This window comes from Pollicipes pollicipes, unplaced genomic scaffold, assembly GCF_011947565.3.
Source record: "Pollicipes pollicipes isolate AB1234 unplaced genomic scaffold, Ppol_2.1 Scaffold_678;HRSCAF=775_pilon_pilon_pilon, whole genome shotgun sequence".
Lineage (NCBI taxonomy): Eukaryota > Metazoa > Arthropoda > Thecostraca > Pollicipedomorpha > Pollicipedidae > Pollicipes > Pollicipes pollicipes.
In genome coordinates, this window is record NW_023596939.1 from 74,786 (window position 1) to 93,115 (window position 18,330).

General features: G+C 50.6%; 2 non-coding genes across 2 annotated transcripts; both read right to left on the reverse strand.

Moving 5' to 3' along the window:
* Positions 1-74, reverse strand: TRNAN-GUU (transfer RNA asparagine (anticodon GUU)). The gene has a single exon. It is a non-coding gene; the product is annotated as a tRNA-Asn (tRNA).
* Positions 75-10,095: 10,021 nt separating this feature from the next.
* Positions 10,096-10,169, reverse strand: TRNAN-GUU (transfer RNA asparagine (anticodon GUU)). Its single transcript has one exon. It is a non-coding gene; the product is annotated as a tRNA-Asn (tRNA).
* Between the last annotated feature and the right edge of the window lie 8,161 nt (positions 10,170-18,330).

Sequence of the window (18,330 nt, forward strand, 5' to 3'; positions counted from 1 at the left end):
CGCCCCCGGGTGGGCTCGAACCACCAACCTTTCGGTTAACAGCCGAACGCGCTAACCAATTGCGCCACGGAGGCCCGCGATGGGTAGCGAGCGGGCAAAAAAACCTGAGATGGCATCCCAGCTGCACAAACAGACCCGCTGAGAAGAGATGACGCAACCCCTGACCCTGTCACACCGCCACGTGGGCTGGCAGCCGAGCCGGCCGACTTTGCCCGGCCTTGCCACTATCAGCAGAGAACCAGGCGTGGCTGTACCGCGGGACCTAGCCCGGCGCGTAACCGCCGCGACGCAGTTGTAGTCCCGTCTTCCCCCCATAGTCTCACAGGTTTCGGTGTGATCTATAGAGCCTTGCCCGGTGTGGTGCATGCCCCTGGTCGCACATGTGGGCGGTGACAGTGCTCTGGCAGACATCTGTTACTCGTACGAGATCGGGGAGGGATCCTGCGCGCCTCGCTACGGTAATGATCTGATCGACGAACGCTTTAGTGCATGCGTCGCGGGCTGCACGGGTATACCGGAAAGCAAACATCATAAGCGGAACCACCCGTCTTGCTGATGCTAAAACTAAATGCGTTTGAATTAAATACCGATGTCTTATGGTCCGCAGAATGCATATCTTGCATAGCTGCTGGTTGAAACTGGCAAGCCTGTCGTCAGCGATAACATGGAGGTGCGCAACGGTGTCCACGAAGTCTATCGCGGGTCCTTGCCCTGCCCCTGGTTCCCTGATGAAGGATGATAACTCGTTTAAGTGCCCAATGAAATTATCGAGCACAACTTAACATTTAAAGTGTCATGTTTTCGCATCAATTGCCTTCCGACTCTAACTTTGTGGTGTCCATTGCTTTCATACTGAGTTTCACCATACGCACTGTACATGGAAATGCGTACATGGAGATACATGAAAATACATACACAATGCAAGCACATACATAGATAGATGTGCACACACTATACATGGAGATACATCACATAAATCCTACATACTATGCATATCCCACTACTATGGAGAAGTCTGTGGTTGTTACTAGCACGCTTAGTCCCTGGTGATCGCAGTTAGAAGAGCTGTGGTGATATGACATAATGATTTCGGCGCCGCGTAGATTTTTAACACCAGCTGACAGCGGTACTGATGGAAAGCGCGACTCTCGTCGATAATTTAAGCTCCTTGTAGGTCGGTGTTCAAAAGTAAGCGGGAAAGTGTACCCCGGGTGGGCTCTAACTGTCAACCTTTTGGCCGACAGCCCAACGTGCTGACCAGTTACGCCACGCAGGCCCGTGAGAGGTCAGAACCCGTCCTCATATCCTTGCGATGGTTTCGTAGCTGTACACATTGGCCTGCCGGGAAGTAATGACGTATCGCCCGTCCTTGCCACATCGCTAGACACGTCGGCTTACAGCGAAGCCGGTCGTCTTGGCCAGGCCTTACACCCACCGAGGAATGAGTCATTGAGGGATGGACCGCAACCCACCTAGTGCAGAGAAACCGCAGTTGTTCATGCCTCATCCCATCCACAAAGTCCGTTTTCCTCTCCACTCCCCACAAGTCGGTTTCCCTCTGCCTCCCCACAAGTCCGGTTTTCCTCTCCACATCCCTCACAAGTCCGTTTTCCCCTCCACACCCCACAAGTCCCGGTTTTCCTCTCCACATCCCCACAAGTCCCGGTTTTTCCCTCTCCCTCCCCACAGTTCGGTTTTTCCTCTCCACATCCCACAAGTCCGGTTTTCCTCTCCACATCCCCACAAGTCCGGTTTTCCTCTTCACATCCTCACAAGTCCGGTTTTCCTCTCCACATCTCTTCAAGTCCCGGCGTGTTGCAAGGACCTTGCCCATTTGGATGCATTCCCAGGGTTGCACAAGTGCACGGAGTAGCAAAGTAGCACTGCTCAGCGGGAAGTATGCTACCTTAGGCGAAGCCGCGGCGGGATCCGGCGCCTCTCGCCATAGCTGCGGCCTGATCGTGGAACACCGAAGCCGCTGCATCGCCCCGAGCTGCCAGTTATTGGCAGGTGTTCGATTGTTGTGTGTGGGCGCGACATGCCTGATCTGATGATGGCCTGGTCGGGGAACACCGAAGCCGCTGCATCGCCCCGATCTGCCAGCTATTGGCAGGTGTTCGACTGTTGTGTGTGGGCGCGACATGCCAGTGATCTGTTGTCGGCCTCATGTCGCCAAGGCCATAGTGGGAAACTGGCCTTATCTGTTTGATATGAACGATCGCAGCCCCGTCCTTTTCCCCGATGTGCATATTGGTCACTGGATTTTCCAAGCACTGATGCAACCCGCAACCCGTACCCGAGTGGTGCCTTCCAGGGACACATTGTCGCCCCCTCCCCCTCCTCTTCCTTGTCAAGTTTATTACATGTATTGTATGAGCGTAAATTATGTTCACATAAAAATGCGTTAGATAAGTAAAGCTAGACAAATAAAGAACATGTCCAGCTGTTTGACTTCATGTAATGAATTTTGCACGCCGTTAGTGCGTTAACCTGGATGTCGGTAAAACATTTGGAGCCTTACCCTCCCCCCTTCGCCATCATGAATTAATGTATACGTCCCTGCTGCTGCAGGTAGTTTTGTGTTTGACTCGGCTGAATCATGAATCGACTCGTGAATCAACCATTTTCAGATGAGTCGTGAGCTGAATCGATTCACTTGGAAAATGTCGCTTTGAGTCATTAATTGAATCACGTCCTTCGTAAATGTCATGAGCTAAATCATGAGTCAATCTTTACTGACAATGTTATCTTGCAGCATGTTATCAGCAGCATTCTTTACTGACAATGTTTTCTTGCAGCATAGCTTTTTTGCAAAATTAGCTCAAAGTTTGCTGCTGTAATTTCTAAGTAGCAAAACATATTATTTATCCTGAACAAGAGTTCGTCCAATCTCAGCAAGGAACCAGACGGTATCACATGCCTCAGACATCACGCATTCCTTTATCCATCACTAAAATCAGTGAGAATTGTCTGCTCCTTATTAAAGCGAAGGGAGAGTCATCTTCTTCATTGCCACAACAATGAACTTATCCATGCCTTACCCTTTATTCACTACTGCTTGAATTGCTCTCAGCATGCTTTTGCTGAGGCTGTAGGAAATAAACAGCGAGGTTGTCTTGCCTGATATGCGCATTGTGTGCCGCATGTGACCTCCCAGGGATATCATCAATAGATATTTCCACGCAACACACAACGGGTAATAATTTTGCCTTCAAATTAAGTGGTCTTGGAATGCAGGTAAAGTGGCGCGCATCACTAATCTCTGCGTAGAACGGAGACCTGGCTTAACTCCTCATAACCCACCATAGAGTGACCGGATGAGATGAGTTTAAGACATCCCGGTGAAAACCACAGTCGGCGCCTAGGTTAGTATATCTCTTGTTCAGTTGTTCAGAGTTCATTTCAGTCCAGTTCAGTTCCCTGCTGACTGGAAGACATAGGTTGTGTAAGGTGGATTTTTGCTGGGTTGTAAGGTTTGTGAGTAATGCGATGGTAAATTTCTAGTGCTTATTAACGTCAGGTGAGTAGATTAGGTCACATAATATTTGTACCTTATGGTGGCTTTTACAAGAACTGCAGTCCGATGTTGCATTGTTACAATGCTGTTACATTGCGTGGCTAGTACTGGCTCATGAAAATGATGTGATTTAGGTGTGAGTGCACTTAGCCTGGCACCTGGCAGGCTGCGGACTACCAAATGTCAGGTGAAGTACAGTCTGGTCCACATTGCATACTATGCAACTAATGGATCTGGGTCATAGGCGCAAGGTAGAACATGCTAGCCTTGCAGTTGAGACTCGAGGGAGCTAGTTGGTAACGGATTATAGGAGAGGTGCTGTATGCTGCAATGCATTTGGGTAGGCTCAAACTTAAAACTTGCTACTCGGCCTTCTGTATCTATTCTCCGTGCTTTTATATAAACACACACACACACACCTATATATATATATATATATATATATATATATATATATATATAGGTGTATAGGCAAGGTATGAAGAAGACTCGGCGACGGACTGTGCGGTACTGGCGACCTCTGGCGGCTGCCGGCGGGAGAGAGCGCATTTCGCCTGCGTGTTGTGCAACACAGCCGAACCTATTCCATGGGATCGGTGAATGATCGTCGGACGTGGCCGGTGATTTTGGCCCTTCCATCAACTCTCAGCCTTTTGAATGATGGCAGCAGGCACTGCCGTTGTATTAAACAGCATTGTATTATATCGAACAGTGAAAAACGGTCGGTAGCGGTCAAATCGATTTGTCCGTTCGATTCCCCAACAATGCATGCTTCTCCCTAGTGCGTCCGTGCCGTCCATGGGTGAAGAGATCTGGCACAAAACGTTGAACAATGGGAAAGGAGAAAAAATCCATCGTCCTCAGTTAAAACCATCCATCCATCCACCCGAGTGAAAAACTTGAGAAATTTCAATTATTAATGTTTTGCAGTTCGATTCACCCCTCCGCCTGCCCTGGGTGCCGAGATGTGGCACAAAGCGTGCAAACCCGTGGAAGAGAGCAAAAGCCATCGTCCTGGCTCGTGTGTGCCCGACACGTGCAACGTGCCACCCCGCACTTGTGACACCATGGGATTTCCCGTTCAATGGCCTATCGCAGCATGCCAGTCTCGCGTTTTTACGTGCCATAAGAGCGGAAATCACGCGTAAAGCGTAAAAATAGACGAAATCGGCAAAATGCATCTTCACAGCCAATGTGCACGTGTGCCATGACTCGGGCAGCATTATATCGTACGCGTTTCATTGATTCTCGTCAGATCGCATATCGGAACATGCCAGTCTCGACGTACTTTATTCCCTGGTTTCTAAGATATCACAAAATGTGCAAGCTCCTCAAAAGAGCAAAAACGGGTAAATCCATACTTCAACACATGGGCGCCATGACATGTGGCACGCGTCACCACACATTATCTTTTCGATCCTTCCATTCATCATCGAAGCTCGCCAATCCCGAGTGTGTTCGTGCCATAAGCGCCGAGATGTGGCACAAAACGTAAAAACCCGTGGAATAGAGCTAAATCCATCTGTGAGCCCGTGCCACGTGATACGTGTGACCGTGCTATTTCGCACGGTACACCACTATCGCCGTGTCGCTGCGACCCACCGTTGTCGAGATGCTTTCTGCGAGATGGCGTAATCGATCGGAAGCGATTCATCACGGCTGCCAGTCACGTGATTAGGCGGCCGTTTAACCTTGAAACAACACTCCGGCGTCGGTCCAGACATCGGATGGCGCCGTCCCCTCGCGGCATAAAAAGCCGTCATGCAACCTATAAATTAGGGCTCATTTGCGAGCGACATATGTCAAAATGTGAGGAACAAAAGGGTGGTATAGAAAGAGAATGAATCGGCAACACGCTGATGTAGTTTTCAACGCTAAATCGAGAGTAGTTTGGGAGGCGTGCTGTCACGACCGTGGTCGCGTTCATTGCCGGAGGGCCTGTTGGAATGTTCTAGAATGTGCTGGCGCGTCACAAAGCTCGTCACCTAATAGGGAGCCCCGGCGAAATGAACAAAGTCGAAAGTTAGATATTTTCGAGCTTCAGAACGTTTCCGATCAAAGTGACCGTCACACACAGCGTGCCGTTAACCACCCTGCCGGAGTCGAGACAGCGCTGAACGATGACTGCACCCCCGGCTCGCAGCCGGACAGACTGACGACACACCAGAATGCTCGCCCTTTTTACGAAGGCCGGCGACATGATCACAGTCGAAAGCCGGATGTGCTAACGGCCATTTTGACTTCTATATATATATATATATATATATATATATATATATATATATATTTGCAAGCTGTGTGAGTCATGACCCAAATGACTCAATGAAAGCAATGAGTCTGAAGAGAGTTAGCTAAACAATGTATTTAAAAACCTGTGAGTCATTCCTGAGCTGGCTAAAAAAGTTTGAGTCAAGCACAAGTCTGGCTGCAGATACATTGGTATGAGCTGCAGCGACGCAGTCCAGCCGAGATACGTATTGAATTGCATTAAAACTGCTCAGTCCAGCAGTGATGACACAGGAGTATGTCCTACCCAACCATCCGCTAGGTCCCGAGGCTGAGGGGCCCTTCGGGAAGTCCCTCCGAATAGCTCAAAATTTCGATTTGAAGTAGCCGCTCCTGTGGGAGATGCCTTACTTTTTCCAACATCGTGTCCTGAAATGTTTGTAGCACACTAGCTGCTAAAGCTTGAAATACCCCGTTAAGAGAAAAAGGTATGCAAACATTACGCTTTTATCCCACGAAATCAGCGGAACGCTATACCATTATTTTCATTTCTCCCCCACGACTTTAACTACAGTGGCTCTTTTCGACACGCACTTTGGCCTTGGGGAACAAAAGATCGCATGGTCTGAAGAGACGCACTGGTTCAAACTTCAAGCAATGCGCTTCTCGGTGACTGGCCCTCGCCGCCCGTTGTGCCAATCACAAACGTTCATTTGTGCCGACGTCATTCATAACAATAGAGGTGCCGCTTTTAAGACGCAGGACGGCAATGTACCGGTTAAAACAGCTCAAAAGTGGCAGCTCTAACACAGGTGACAACGGCCCTCAGCAGTTCCTTCCATCGTCATGACGATGGCGGCTGTCATAACTATGGCGGCTGTCATGACTATGGCGGCTGTCATGACTATGGCGGCTGTCATGACTATGGCGGCTGTCATGACAACGGCGGTCGTGCAATCTGCAGCAGCCGCGGGCTCGGGATACGCTGTGGGGCTACCACAACAGGAAGAAGTGTAGTGCTGTTACGGATCGTTGGCGGCGTGACTTCGACTTCCAAACAATGACAATTTATAACCTTATTACTCGCGCCCAGAGAGGGAGAGAGAGGGAGAGAGAGAGGGAAAGAGAGAGAGAAAGAGGGAGAGAGAGTGAGAGAGAGAGAGAGGGAGAGAGAGAGGGAGAGAGAGAGGGAAAAAGAGAGAGAGGGAGAGAGAGATGCTGAGATACCCGATGCTTTCATTTCGGCCACAACAACCTGTATTTTGAGGAGGCACCCACACCTGGCCAGGCACCACGAAGGCCTTCAGGCCCTTTAATTTCCTATGGCGATAACCTTCCGAGGGTACAAAAATTATCTCATTTCTTATTTTACGAGGAACCAAGGGCGCCACGATCGGTGGGTCAGGGACGCGTGACCTACCTTAGATCTTTAGGTCCCGAGGCCTTGAGGAGCCCTTTTGGTCCTCCCTCCCCACCAGGGACGACCAAGGGTCCGATCGAAGGACTCGGGGGGCTGGCCGGGGATGGGGGGACATCAGTCAGTGGGCAAAACCGAACACTCCGCCCCGCGCTGATCTTGGCCGTATGTCTTCTTTCCCAAACAGGGTCAGAGCCGGACCTGCGAATGTGAATCCCAAAGATCGTGCATTAGTTTGGCCTCTGCACTCATCAGGAGCTCATAGAACCCACCAAGGGGTCCCGTGTCGACAATAAGCTATAAGCCGGCCATGGGCACATTTGCTTAACAGGGACAGGAGTGGTACCTCAAATGTCGAAAGACCTCTTGCGTTGGTCAGGACCCTCTTGCCAATGACAAGAGACATTACAAATGACGTTATAACGATTTGAGCTCACAATGAGACGGTGACCTGTGCCACTCAGAGGTCGCGGAACCGAACGAGGGGCCCTTCGCACCGTTTCAACCAGGAGGCAGGGGTCGATAAGCCGCACCGGTGTCTCAGAACCAATTAGGCCTTTGACAACCTGCGCCCCACTAAGGGATCCTCTCGCATCATTGACGTGTCCCTGTGTCGATCCCATGTTAAGTCAGAGGGCCTGTCGCGTCAGGGATAGGACCGGTGTATGGTATATCCCTCTGAGGGCCTTCGGATCGACCAGGACATCCCGGTTCCCGTATCGCCGGGATAGAAGCTGATAGCTATTCTGGGCTGGTATGAAAGGCCTTCCATCTCCTGACCAGGACAGTTCACCTGAGCGATTTCGAGGCAGATTCTCAGCTGATAGCTATCCTGGGCTGGGATGAAAGGGCCTTCCATCTCCTGACCAGGACAATTCACCTGAGTGATTTCGGGGCAGATTCTCAGCTGATAGCTATCCCGGGCTGGGATGAAAGGGCCTTCCATCTCCTGACCAGGACAATTCACCTGAGCGATTTCGAGGCAGATTCTCAGCTGATAGCTATCCTGGGCTGGGATGAAAGGGCCTTCCATCTCCTGACCAGGACAATTCACCTGAGCGATTTCGAGGCAGATTCTCAGCTGATAGCTATCCTGGGCTGGGATGAAAGGGCCTTCCATCTCCTGACCAGGACAGTTCACCTGAGCGATTTCGGGGCAGATTCTCAGAACGCAATATGCAGTAACAGCACCACGAGCAACGGACATTGTGCCACTGCGTTGTGGGTCTGTGGTGCGGTACATACTACAACAATATGACAGCGCGTGGGCAATCGTGTACGAAATACGTATGTATTACAACTTACTTATTGTGTGTGCTACGCGTTATAAAAAAGTTTTTCACGACTACTACTATGCTACACTTAACTGTCTTACAGTTTTAATGCACGATGATTTGACGCGCCGGAGGCACATACCTAATATCCTTGTTTTGAATATCTAAAACCCATAGTTTTATGCATCGCTCGTGTCGTGTTCCTCGACTAGACGCAAGAAATTTTCATACTCCCTCTAGACACTCAAAACATGCAGCATAAGATTTGAACATTTCTATGTCAGGGACACAGAGCATGTTACGCATAGTCCAGGGAGCTGACGGTATGTTTTGTGTCAAGAAAGAATACCGTGTCAAAAGTGCACGAATTTTAATAGTTTTGCCGCTTTCTGCCACCACCACCATCATTTTGATATGCGGGTCATGTCACGTCACTCGAGTGACATGACGAGTTAGGTCATGTGTTCAAGCTATTGCTTTTGCGTTCAGCCATTCACTGCGAGGTTTGATCCCCCACGGTACCCGCCCTTTCCGCCAGAATGAGAGGCAAGCGTGGCCATGTGGTCTCAGAAACGTTGTTAAGTCCCAATCACGCACAAGCGTTCATTGTGAGGTGAGCGACTTACAAAATGCAACTTATTGCTGTTTTTTACGTAAGTTATTGGGCATTGCGTCATACAAGTGTCTTTCTTTAATACTTCTATACCAGCCAAACATTAGAGGCAGCCCAACTTGGGGGGCCCAGCCCACATTGAGGGACCAATCCGAACATTGGAGGGCGCCCAGCTCATCATTGTGGTGGGGGGGGGGGGGGGGCATGACTCCCAAAGAGATATAATTCCATCCCTGCTGTGGCGTAGCTTTCACATATGCAACTTTTGGTTGATCTTTTAAACGAGCTAGCAGCTACAACAAGGCGTTCAAAAGCGATTCCGTCATCACGCCAAGAGATCGTGATGCTGTTAATGCAAATCAGTGTTGAATATTAATCTGAAATTTATACAGATGAAACCTAAGCTTCGGGCCATCTCCCAAGCGTGGGCATTGATTTCAGAGGCATTGGAAAGTACACGTTTTTTTTTGGAAAAAAGAAGATTCCAGGCGAAGGTGGGTCGACGATATCAATGTAAACTGCGGATCCAGCTTTCACCTACGCCAAGTCTCCCAATATCTCTGTAGAAACCACGAAACTGATATATTCCGTGCAGTCATTAATTTCTCGTTTCTACCTTTTGTTGACTTCAAAATACAGACAGGATTGCGTCTCTTGGTGGCCTCTGATTTCTGTAAGAGTTATCAATGCAGATCAAATGAACGAAGTTGGGCCTCTTCGGAATATAGTGAACCAATCCGATGTCTTCAAAATCAAAATCCAAACAGCGGAGTTGCTAGCAGAAATCTCTCTTCTACACCCGTCTTAATCAAGACTCTTGCTGCGCCCCTGGTGCTCCCTTCGTGTCGACAATCTTTGGTGAAAGACCGGCGCACAAGAAGCTCAGTTGGGTTAACGGACGTGCAAGTAGCAAAACCCATCACTTACGTCTGGACATCATAGACTGGGAAATGGTTTTCAGCTCTCGCGAGCACGATGTTAGTTGACTGCGAGATTCCTGCGTCGACAATTATGGCATGTCAGTTCTTCAAAACCGACCTGTGAGGGCCGCCCCCGGGTGGGCTCGAACCACCAACCTTTCGGTTAACAGCCGAACGCGCTAACCAATTGCGCCACGGAGGCACGCGATGGGTTAAAATCGACCCCCGAATCCGTGCGCCGGTATCCAATGTGCACACCAACCGGCCGGGAAGTGATGACACATCTCCTGATCCTGCAACATCGCTAAACACGGTGACTCGGGTTCTTGCTGCTTATCGGAATGCTGGATGCGCACCTTAGCATATGTCTTAGTGTCTTAAAAAGGAATCGTTACCAAACGTTAAATCATGAGGCTTTCTGCAGTGCTGGAATGACAAACTAGTCGTGTGGTTGAACTCGCATCCGCAATATGTAATTTAAAGTAATCGCCAACAATAAGAAGAATGCCAACAGCAATCAAAATAGCACGGGGAAAAACGTCTGCGGCGTCTACCTGGAGCGTGCTCTAGAATTGTGAAGACTCGCCCTGAACTGAGTGAGAATCACGTTTATCCCGTCGCAGTTGCAGCGCTCTGTGCAGCGTTCCGTCTCCGATAAGTTCTCGAGGCTTGGCTGACGTGTCGCGCTCGCCTGTTCAGTAGTCGTTGTCTGCTTTGCTTTATGCGCGCGTCATTCCACACAGCCGGTACGCGTCGTAGGGTGAGTGGACCATTTTTATGCATCGGTATGATAATCTCGGGCTGCAGGCAATCACCGCCGGTGGGCGGCGATCTAACGCATCAGCCATGTACCGTCGAGCGTCCATCCTCCAAACTAGTGCTTATGCTCTGTGTGACGTCGTGCACGAGAGACAGCCGATTGGGAGCGCCACCTGTAAGGTTTCCGCGCCCCGGCGTCGTACCGAGGTAGGCCATCTTCCAGTCCAGGTGGCGCTGGTGGCACCAGGACGCGCGCTGCCGGCCGGCCCACCGGCTGTACGTATGTGCCAGGCGGGTGGGCGCATCACACCGCTCCTGGGTTAGGACAAGATGACACTGGCAATGTCTGTCCTTCATTCGCCAATGCAACTGGGGCGTCTAGTGCCGCCTACCTGCTTCGGGCGAATAGGTCTGATCGTGTTTTTAAGGCGGCGTTCAACCGCGACCTTTCAGGGTTACTACGCATCCAGACGGCTCCAAGCCACTAGCCTTTCGGTGAGCAACTGTGCTTGCTGATCACTTGGGAGCTGTGTACTGCGCGTTTTTAGCGTGCTTCAGGCTGGATACTTTTGTTTTAACGTGTGCTTCTTGGGTGAGCCGTACACATTCATAGGAATTGGTAAGAAATTAATGACATTTGGATTTTGGTGCAGGTGAGCCTCCAGAAGCACGTCGCGGTGTGATAATCTTCTGACCTCTGCAGTGTGGAGACTCTTCGATGTGCATTGTGATTGAAGATAGCTTTCGGAGGAATTATAATTGACCGGCCTCCGAGCCCTGGTTAGCACGTTCGGCTGTTAACCGAAAGGTTGGTGGTTCGAGCGCACCCGGGGGCGAGAGCAGCCTTGGTAGGTTGTTTTAAGCTGAGCAGAATAACTGAATGAATCGTGAATTATCGGCTTCATGAATAATTCTGCGCGATGCTCGAAACGGGTTGGTGACACCTGGCGCATCCATATGACCATGATCTTCAAATGTAGAATGAATAGCAGATGTTCTCTGACCCCTTTTGCGAGACACACCTGCGTCCATTTGCGTGCAGGATGTAATCGGGTTTTGTGGGCGACGTGTATGACGTACACGCCTGACACCATCTCCACTTTCTGGAGAGTCTCCTGAAGCCAGGCGAGCAGGAATGCAGCTGTCGTTTGGGAGTGGAGTAACCAATAACGCGCCGAATGGCTTGGCTGCGCTGCTAGAAGCCATAACGCACTCTAATTTGGGGATGAAACAAGCCTGGAACGGTGGTGCCGTCCGTTGCACATGACGCAGACCCGGCCTTGGGGAGATGGGGAACTAAACATCATCGAACGCGAGAAGGGGTCTGCACGTGCCTGCGGGGGTTCGCGCGGCCTGCGTTGACGATAGCACAGGTGTGCATTGCGTGATTGGGGTACCGCGCGCCTAAGAATATTGAAGACAGTCTAGGCCTCCAGTTTGGGCGGAAACAGTATTTGAAACGCTTTGAGTGATGGTAGCTGTTTGGTGATGTTAGTGTTATCAGAGTTGTCCAGACATTGCGTGAATGGTGTAATTCTGATATGATAGTGCCGGTGTATATGTGCAACTAGCTAGATGTAAATATATATATATATATATATATATATATATATATATATATATATGTATATATACATATGTGCGTGTGTGTGTGTGTGTGTGTGTGTGTGTGTGTGTGTGTGTGTGTGTGTGTGTGTGTGTGTGTGTGTGTGTGTGTGTGTGTGTGTGCATTAAAAACAGCCGCCAATTCAGCTTTGAAAAGCTTTTTTCGCTTGAGTTTCCGGACCTTTGACTTGACAACACACTTGAGATAAGAATAGTTCGTGCAAAATCGCTCATATATTCGTCAATCTTATCATTTTCACTTTTCCAGGTGTTATGTCATCATCGGAGAAACATAACTGATACAAGAAATAAGTTTGCTATAGATGAAATTGTCGCAGCATGTGCATGTCATAGTGTTTTCATCATGATGCATTTCATATTATCAAAGAAACAGCAGGAATTTGTCTTACTTCAGTTTGGTTTCACCTCCGTTGTCTTCTTCGTACTTAGAGATGTTCTCAAAATCGGGGTGAATAATTTTATTTTTTAAAAGCCTAGCACTTATTTCTGTAACAGTCATAGTTCTCTGACGATGAGATAAGGTCTCGAGACGTAAGAATGCACAGATTGACGAATATGTGAGTGATTTTACATGCACCATCTTTGATTTTAACGATGCTGCTAAGACGAAAGCCCGGAAACTCGGACGATGAAAGTCGAACGAAAAATAATCTTGTCAATGCTGCGTCAGCGGTCTTTTTTTAATCAAATATATATAAAATATATTTTGCTAAGATATATCCAACCATGTATATATATAAATGTATATGACCGTGTGTGTATGTGTGCGTGTATGTGTGTGTGTGTGCGTGCGTGCGTGTGTGTGTGTATGTGTGTGTGTGTGTGTATGTATGTGTGTGTGTGTGTGTGTGTGTGTGTGTGTGTGTGTGTGTGTGTGTGTGTGTGTGTGTGTGTGTGTGTGTGTGTGTGTGTGTGTGTCTACACACATATGTATTGCTTGATGTGGTCACTGGACGACAACCAGCCTGCCGGGGGCCGCACACTTCGACCGTGTGGCCTGTGGAGGCTAGGTCCGATCCCGCCGGCGTCTTTTGACGAGGACCTGTCGCCGGTGTTGGCACGTGTATCGCTGCCTCGGGTTGTCCAATCCATTGTGAGGCGAGAAGACCTGATACATCGGCCGGAAATTCCTTTCCAAGTTCTGCGGCATCATGTACTACTTGACTTGTCTATCGCTGCCCCGCTGCCCACTCCCCGGAGACTTTGCCCTTTGTCATGTAGTCAAATGGCAGGCCCACCCACTTGAACTATATGTTGGGTCTGCAATCTGTTAACATCCTGGGACAGAGGTTCGCAGATTTCCGTGGTCCTAAGCGGTGATGTGCTCGGATACTAGGCCTGCAGTGTCTGCAGAAGTAAACACTGGCCTTCCTAAGCTTCTGGATGATTTTAACGTGGATCGTAATCACCTCGGCCGTTCTCAATGAACTTGAAAAAACATGGCACGTGTTCTCAACAACACTTATCACAGACGTATTTACCAATTATATACGTGGCATACCGGCTCACGACACCACTTAAGACATAGGTGTTTATTATACCACTTAACTACTCTTATGACACAAGAAGGCAACGCCTCGGCCACGTTCCGATGATGACGGAGCTATCACGCCACGGGTGTCAGGTCTGTGGAGATGCTCTCCGGGCTCAGCTGAAGCCTGAACCTGGCGGAGTGGCCTCCTCACGGCGGGCTTCTGCAGGCCTCCATGCTCCTATGCTAATAGTCTAGTAAGTAGTCTGAATGACACTAGACACAGCGTGCACTGGTGATGACATGAACATTGGTTATCTCATGGACATTGCTCCCTGTGAATGAGGTCCCTGCTAAGCTAATGCTCCATCGCAACGGGCAGCGGCGACTCGTCTAGCGTTGTTTGAATGTGACGTGATCTCGGTAAGACGTACCTTGCAGCCTGCAAGTGCAAGGTAGGGACCCTGGGGCAGCAAGCTTAAAGTTAAATCTCAATAGTAGAGCGCGTGTCTGAGTCAGCATCCCGTCCGTCATCTGCTGTGGGCAGATGACCCATCCGGCAGCCGTTCATCGCTGACCTCTGTCGTTGGCAGGGAACGCGGTGAAGTCCGAATCTCCCTGGCTCTAGCAGAACGTACACAGCTGTGGAGACTCACACCCAAGGCACTACTTACAAAGCAACAACAGCGCGAGCAATCCCCCCTCCCTCTGATCTCAAATCTGACCAATAAGGGCGTGGGTGGAGGGGGTGGGTGTCGACCCGTTAAACTCTGGTATCACAGCCCGGTGCAGTCTTAAATTTCGTAAACTCGTGACCTGCGTGTCCGGTTTACGTCGCGTTCCAACCGCCTAGTAAACACCGTCTGCGATCAGTTATTTTGTTGGGATTCTTGGATTTCAGACACTGGATCTCAGGCTTCTAGGAATCGGTATTCACTAACACTCTGACTTGCAGAGTCGTGGTTGAGTCGCCACCACAGTGAGGCGATGGCCATCACGTACCGTCACCAGCCAGGCATGACGAGGTGCGACGCGTGGCTTCCGCGGCGGCGCTGAGTGTCCCGTTGCCAGCTGTTGTCGGCGGCGCTGAGCGACCCGTTGCCAGCTGTTGTCGGCGGTGCTGAGCGTCCTGTTGCCAGCTGTTGTTGGCGGCGCTGAGCGTCCCGTTGCCAGCTACTGTCGGTGGCGCTGAGCGGACAGAAGCCAGTTGGTGGCGGCGGCGCTGAGTGGCCCGCTGCTAGCTGTTGTCGGCGGCGCTGAGCGTCCCGTTGCCAGCTGTCGGCGGCGCTGAACGTCCTGTTGCCAGCTGCTGTCGGCGGTGTTCAGTGTCCCGTTGCCATCTGCTGCCGGTGGCGCTGAGAGGACAGAAGCCAGCTGCTGTAGGCGGCGTTCAGTGGCCCGCTGTCAGGTGCTGTCGGCTGCGCTGAGTGGCCCGCCGCTAGCTGCTGTCGGCGGCGCTGAGCCTCTCGCGTCCAGCTGCTGTCGGCGGCGCTGAGCGGCCCGCCGCTAGCTGCTGTCGGCGGCGCTGAGCCTCGCGCGTCCAGCTGCTGTCGGCGGCGCTGAGCGGCCCGCGTCCAGCTGCTGTCGGTGGCGCTGAGAGGACAGAAGCCAGCTGCTGTAGGCAGCGTTCAGTGGCCCGCTGCCAGCTGCTGTCGGCGGCGCTGAGCGGCCCGCCGCTAGCTGCTGTCGGCGGCGCTGAGCCTCCCGCGTCCAGCTGCTGTCGGCGACGCTGAGCCTCCCGCGTCCAGCTGCTGTCGGCGGCGCTGAGCCTCCCGCGTCCAGCTGCTGTCGGCGGCGCTGAGCCTCCCGCATCCAGCTGCTGTCGGCGGCGCTGAGCGGCCAGCTGTGGTGAAGAGCGTCACCACGAGGCTCCCTGGAACACTCAGGCGAGCTGCATCGGTCACGTGATTAGATGAGATGTAGCGGTTAGATGATGAAATGAGGTGCAGTAGTCACGCAATCACACAGATGAAGCGGTCAGATGCTCAGACGGGGTGCAACGGTCAGGTGATCAGACGAGGTACAGAGGTCAGAAGATCAGACGTAGTGCAGCGCTCAGATGCCTAGACGGGGTACAATGGTCAGAGGATCGGACGTGGTGCAGTGGTTGGATGATCAGATGTCGTACGGCGGCGGGATGATCAGACGTCATGCAGCGGCGACATGATTAGGAGAGATGCAGTGTTCGGGAACTCAGATGTGGCAGAAATGTTATATGACCACGCTTACAGCGGTCAGATCCTTAGGCGCGGTGTGGCAGTCAGATATTAAAAGAAAGTGCAGTGTTTGGATACGTGAGCAAGGTACAGCGGTCAGATGTGTGGACAGCGTGTAGTGGTCATGATTAGACGATATGCAGCCATCAAATGATCAGACGAAGTGTAGCGGTTAGACGCTCAGACGAGATTAAGCGGTCTGATAAGCAGGCGATGTGGTGCAGCAGCCACGTGATAATGCTAGCCAAGCAGTCAGGTGCTCAGACGAGATGCAGCAGGCACGTGATAATGCTAGCCAAGCAGTCAGGTGCTCAGGCGAGATGCAGCAGGCACGTGATAATGCTAGCCAAGCAGTCAAGTGCTCAGACAAGATGCAGCAGCCATGTGATAACGCTGACGAAGCAGTCAGGTGCTCAGACGAATAGGAGCAATCAGTTGGGTAGATGATGTCCAGTGATCTCATGCTCAGACAATATGCGGTTAGATTAGCAGGCGAGGGTCGGATTCTCAGCAGTCAGAAGTTCAGACGAGGTACAGAGGTCAGAAGCTCAGATGAGGTACAGCGTTCAGATGCTCAGACGAGGTACAGCGGTCCTATGCTCAGACGAGTTACAGCGTTCAGATGCTCAGACGAGGTACAAAGGTCACCTGCTTAGACGGGGTACAGCGGTCAAATGCTCAGACGAGGTACAGAGGTCAGATGTTCAGAAGAGGTACAGCGGTCCGATGCTCAGACGAGGTACAGCGGTCCTATGCTCAGACGAGGTACAGAGGTCAGATGCTCAGACGAGTTACAGCGGTCCCATGCTCAGAGGAGTTACAGCGGTCCTATGCTCAGACGAGGTACAGCGGTCCGATGCTCAGACGAGGTACCGAGGTCCTATGCTCAGACAAGGTGCAGAGGCCGGATGTTCAGACGAAGTACAAAGGTCAGATGTTCAGACGGGGTGCAGAGGTCAGATGCTCAGACGAGGTACAGCGGCTAGATGGTCGACAAGGTGCAGAGGCAAGATGGTCAGACGAGGCACAGGGACCAGATGATTAGACGAGATACAGCAGTCAAGTGCTCAGACGAGGTACCGTAATCAACTGTGATTAGATGAGGCGCAAGTTGAAGGTGTTTACCGTTTAAATGAATCTTTGGCGTCATGAATTACCCATGGAGTGTATCGGACTCATGCTTGAAATGTCAAGTGAAACAGGCAGGCATGAATAAGAACATGGTCAGCACAGATTAATAAAAATGGTGTAAAAAATAAATTGTGTAAATTCTAAATTGCATGGTCTATTATGTCAAAAACATCGTAGGCATTCGACTGATGGGCTTAGAGTAGAAGCATCGGTAGAGCCTTCGGACTCGTTAGATTCCGTGCGGTGCTGAAAAATTTTGCATAGATTATACGCTGAGACATTTGCGCAGGTCGGATTCTCAGAACACTTGCATTCAGGTAGGTACTTTGACGAATTATTTCGTTCTGATATTGAGGCAAAGCTTATCAGTTGGGCAGTCAGACAATGTGCGTAAGTGGATTAAGCAGACCGACTGCATGCCCAACGAGTCATTGTCTATCTGGTGCCCCTTCCCTCACTTCATTTTATATGCTCTATCCATCATGCTTCATCGATCATGCGGAGCAACTGGCAGCCCATGGCTGCTCCATGCGAGGAGAACGTATTCTCGCACTACGGACAGTGAAGGATCTCACTGTAGGCGGGTGGAGAATCATTGGAAAACTCGACAGATCACTGAATATATTGCTTTTATAGCTTTGGTTGTATCAGACAAGAGGAACAAACCCATCTCAGAAGCGCAATGGTCAGGACAATTCTACCTGACATTGGTCGGGATTAGTGAGGAGAGCAGGTGCAACCCACTCGTATAGGCGGATTGGAATGGATAGAAAACAAAACAAAGATTCTTGGTCGTCCTGAAGTACAAAGCCTTGGTTAAGTGTGGAGAACGCAAACGTGTCGACCAGCAAATTACTGCCAAGCTAATATGAAAAGCTGGACATGTAACCCATGCACATTGCAGACCCCACTAACTGCTCTGAGTTTGTCATACAACAATTAATATCAGCGCCATAAAAGGATGCTGTCAATCATTGCAAGCAAAAGAACGGCGATCTTGGACTTTGTCAATCTTGCAATATTCTGACTAATCTGATTTTCCACCGCCATTCACGGGACACATCATAAAGCGACGTCGTCGCCCATGCCGCGCCGGGCCTTTGGAGTCTGTGATTGACAGCGCCAGCCCCCCCCCCCCCCCCCAAGCCGAGCCGGCGACA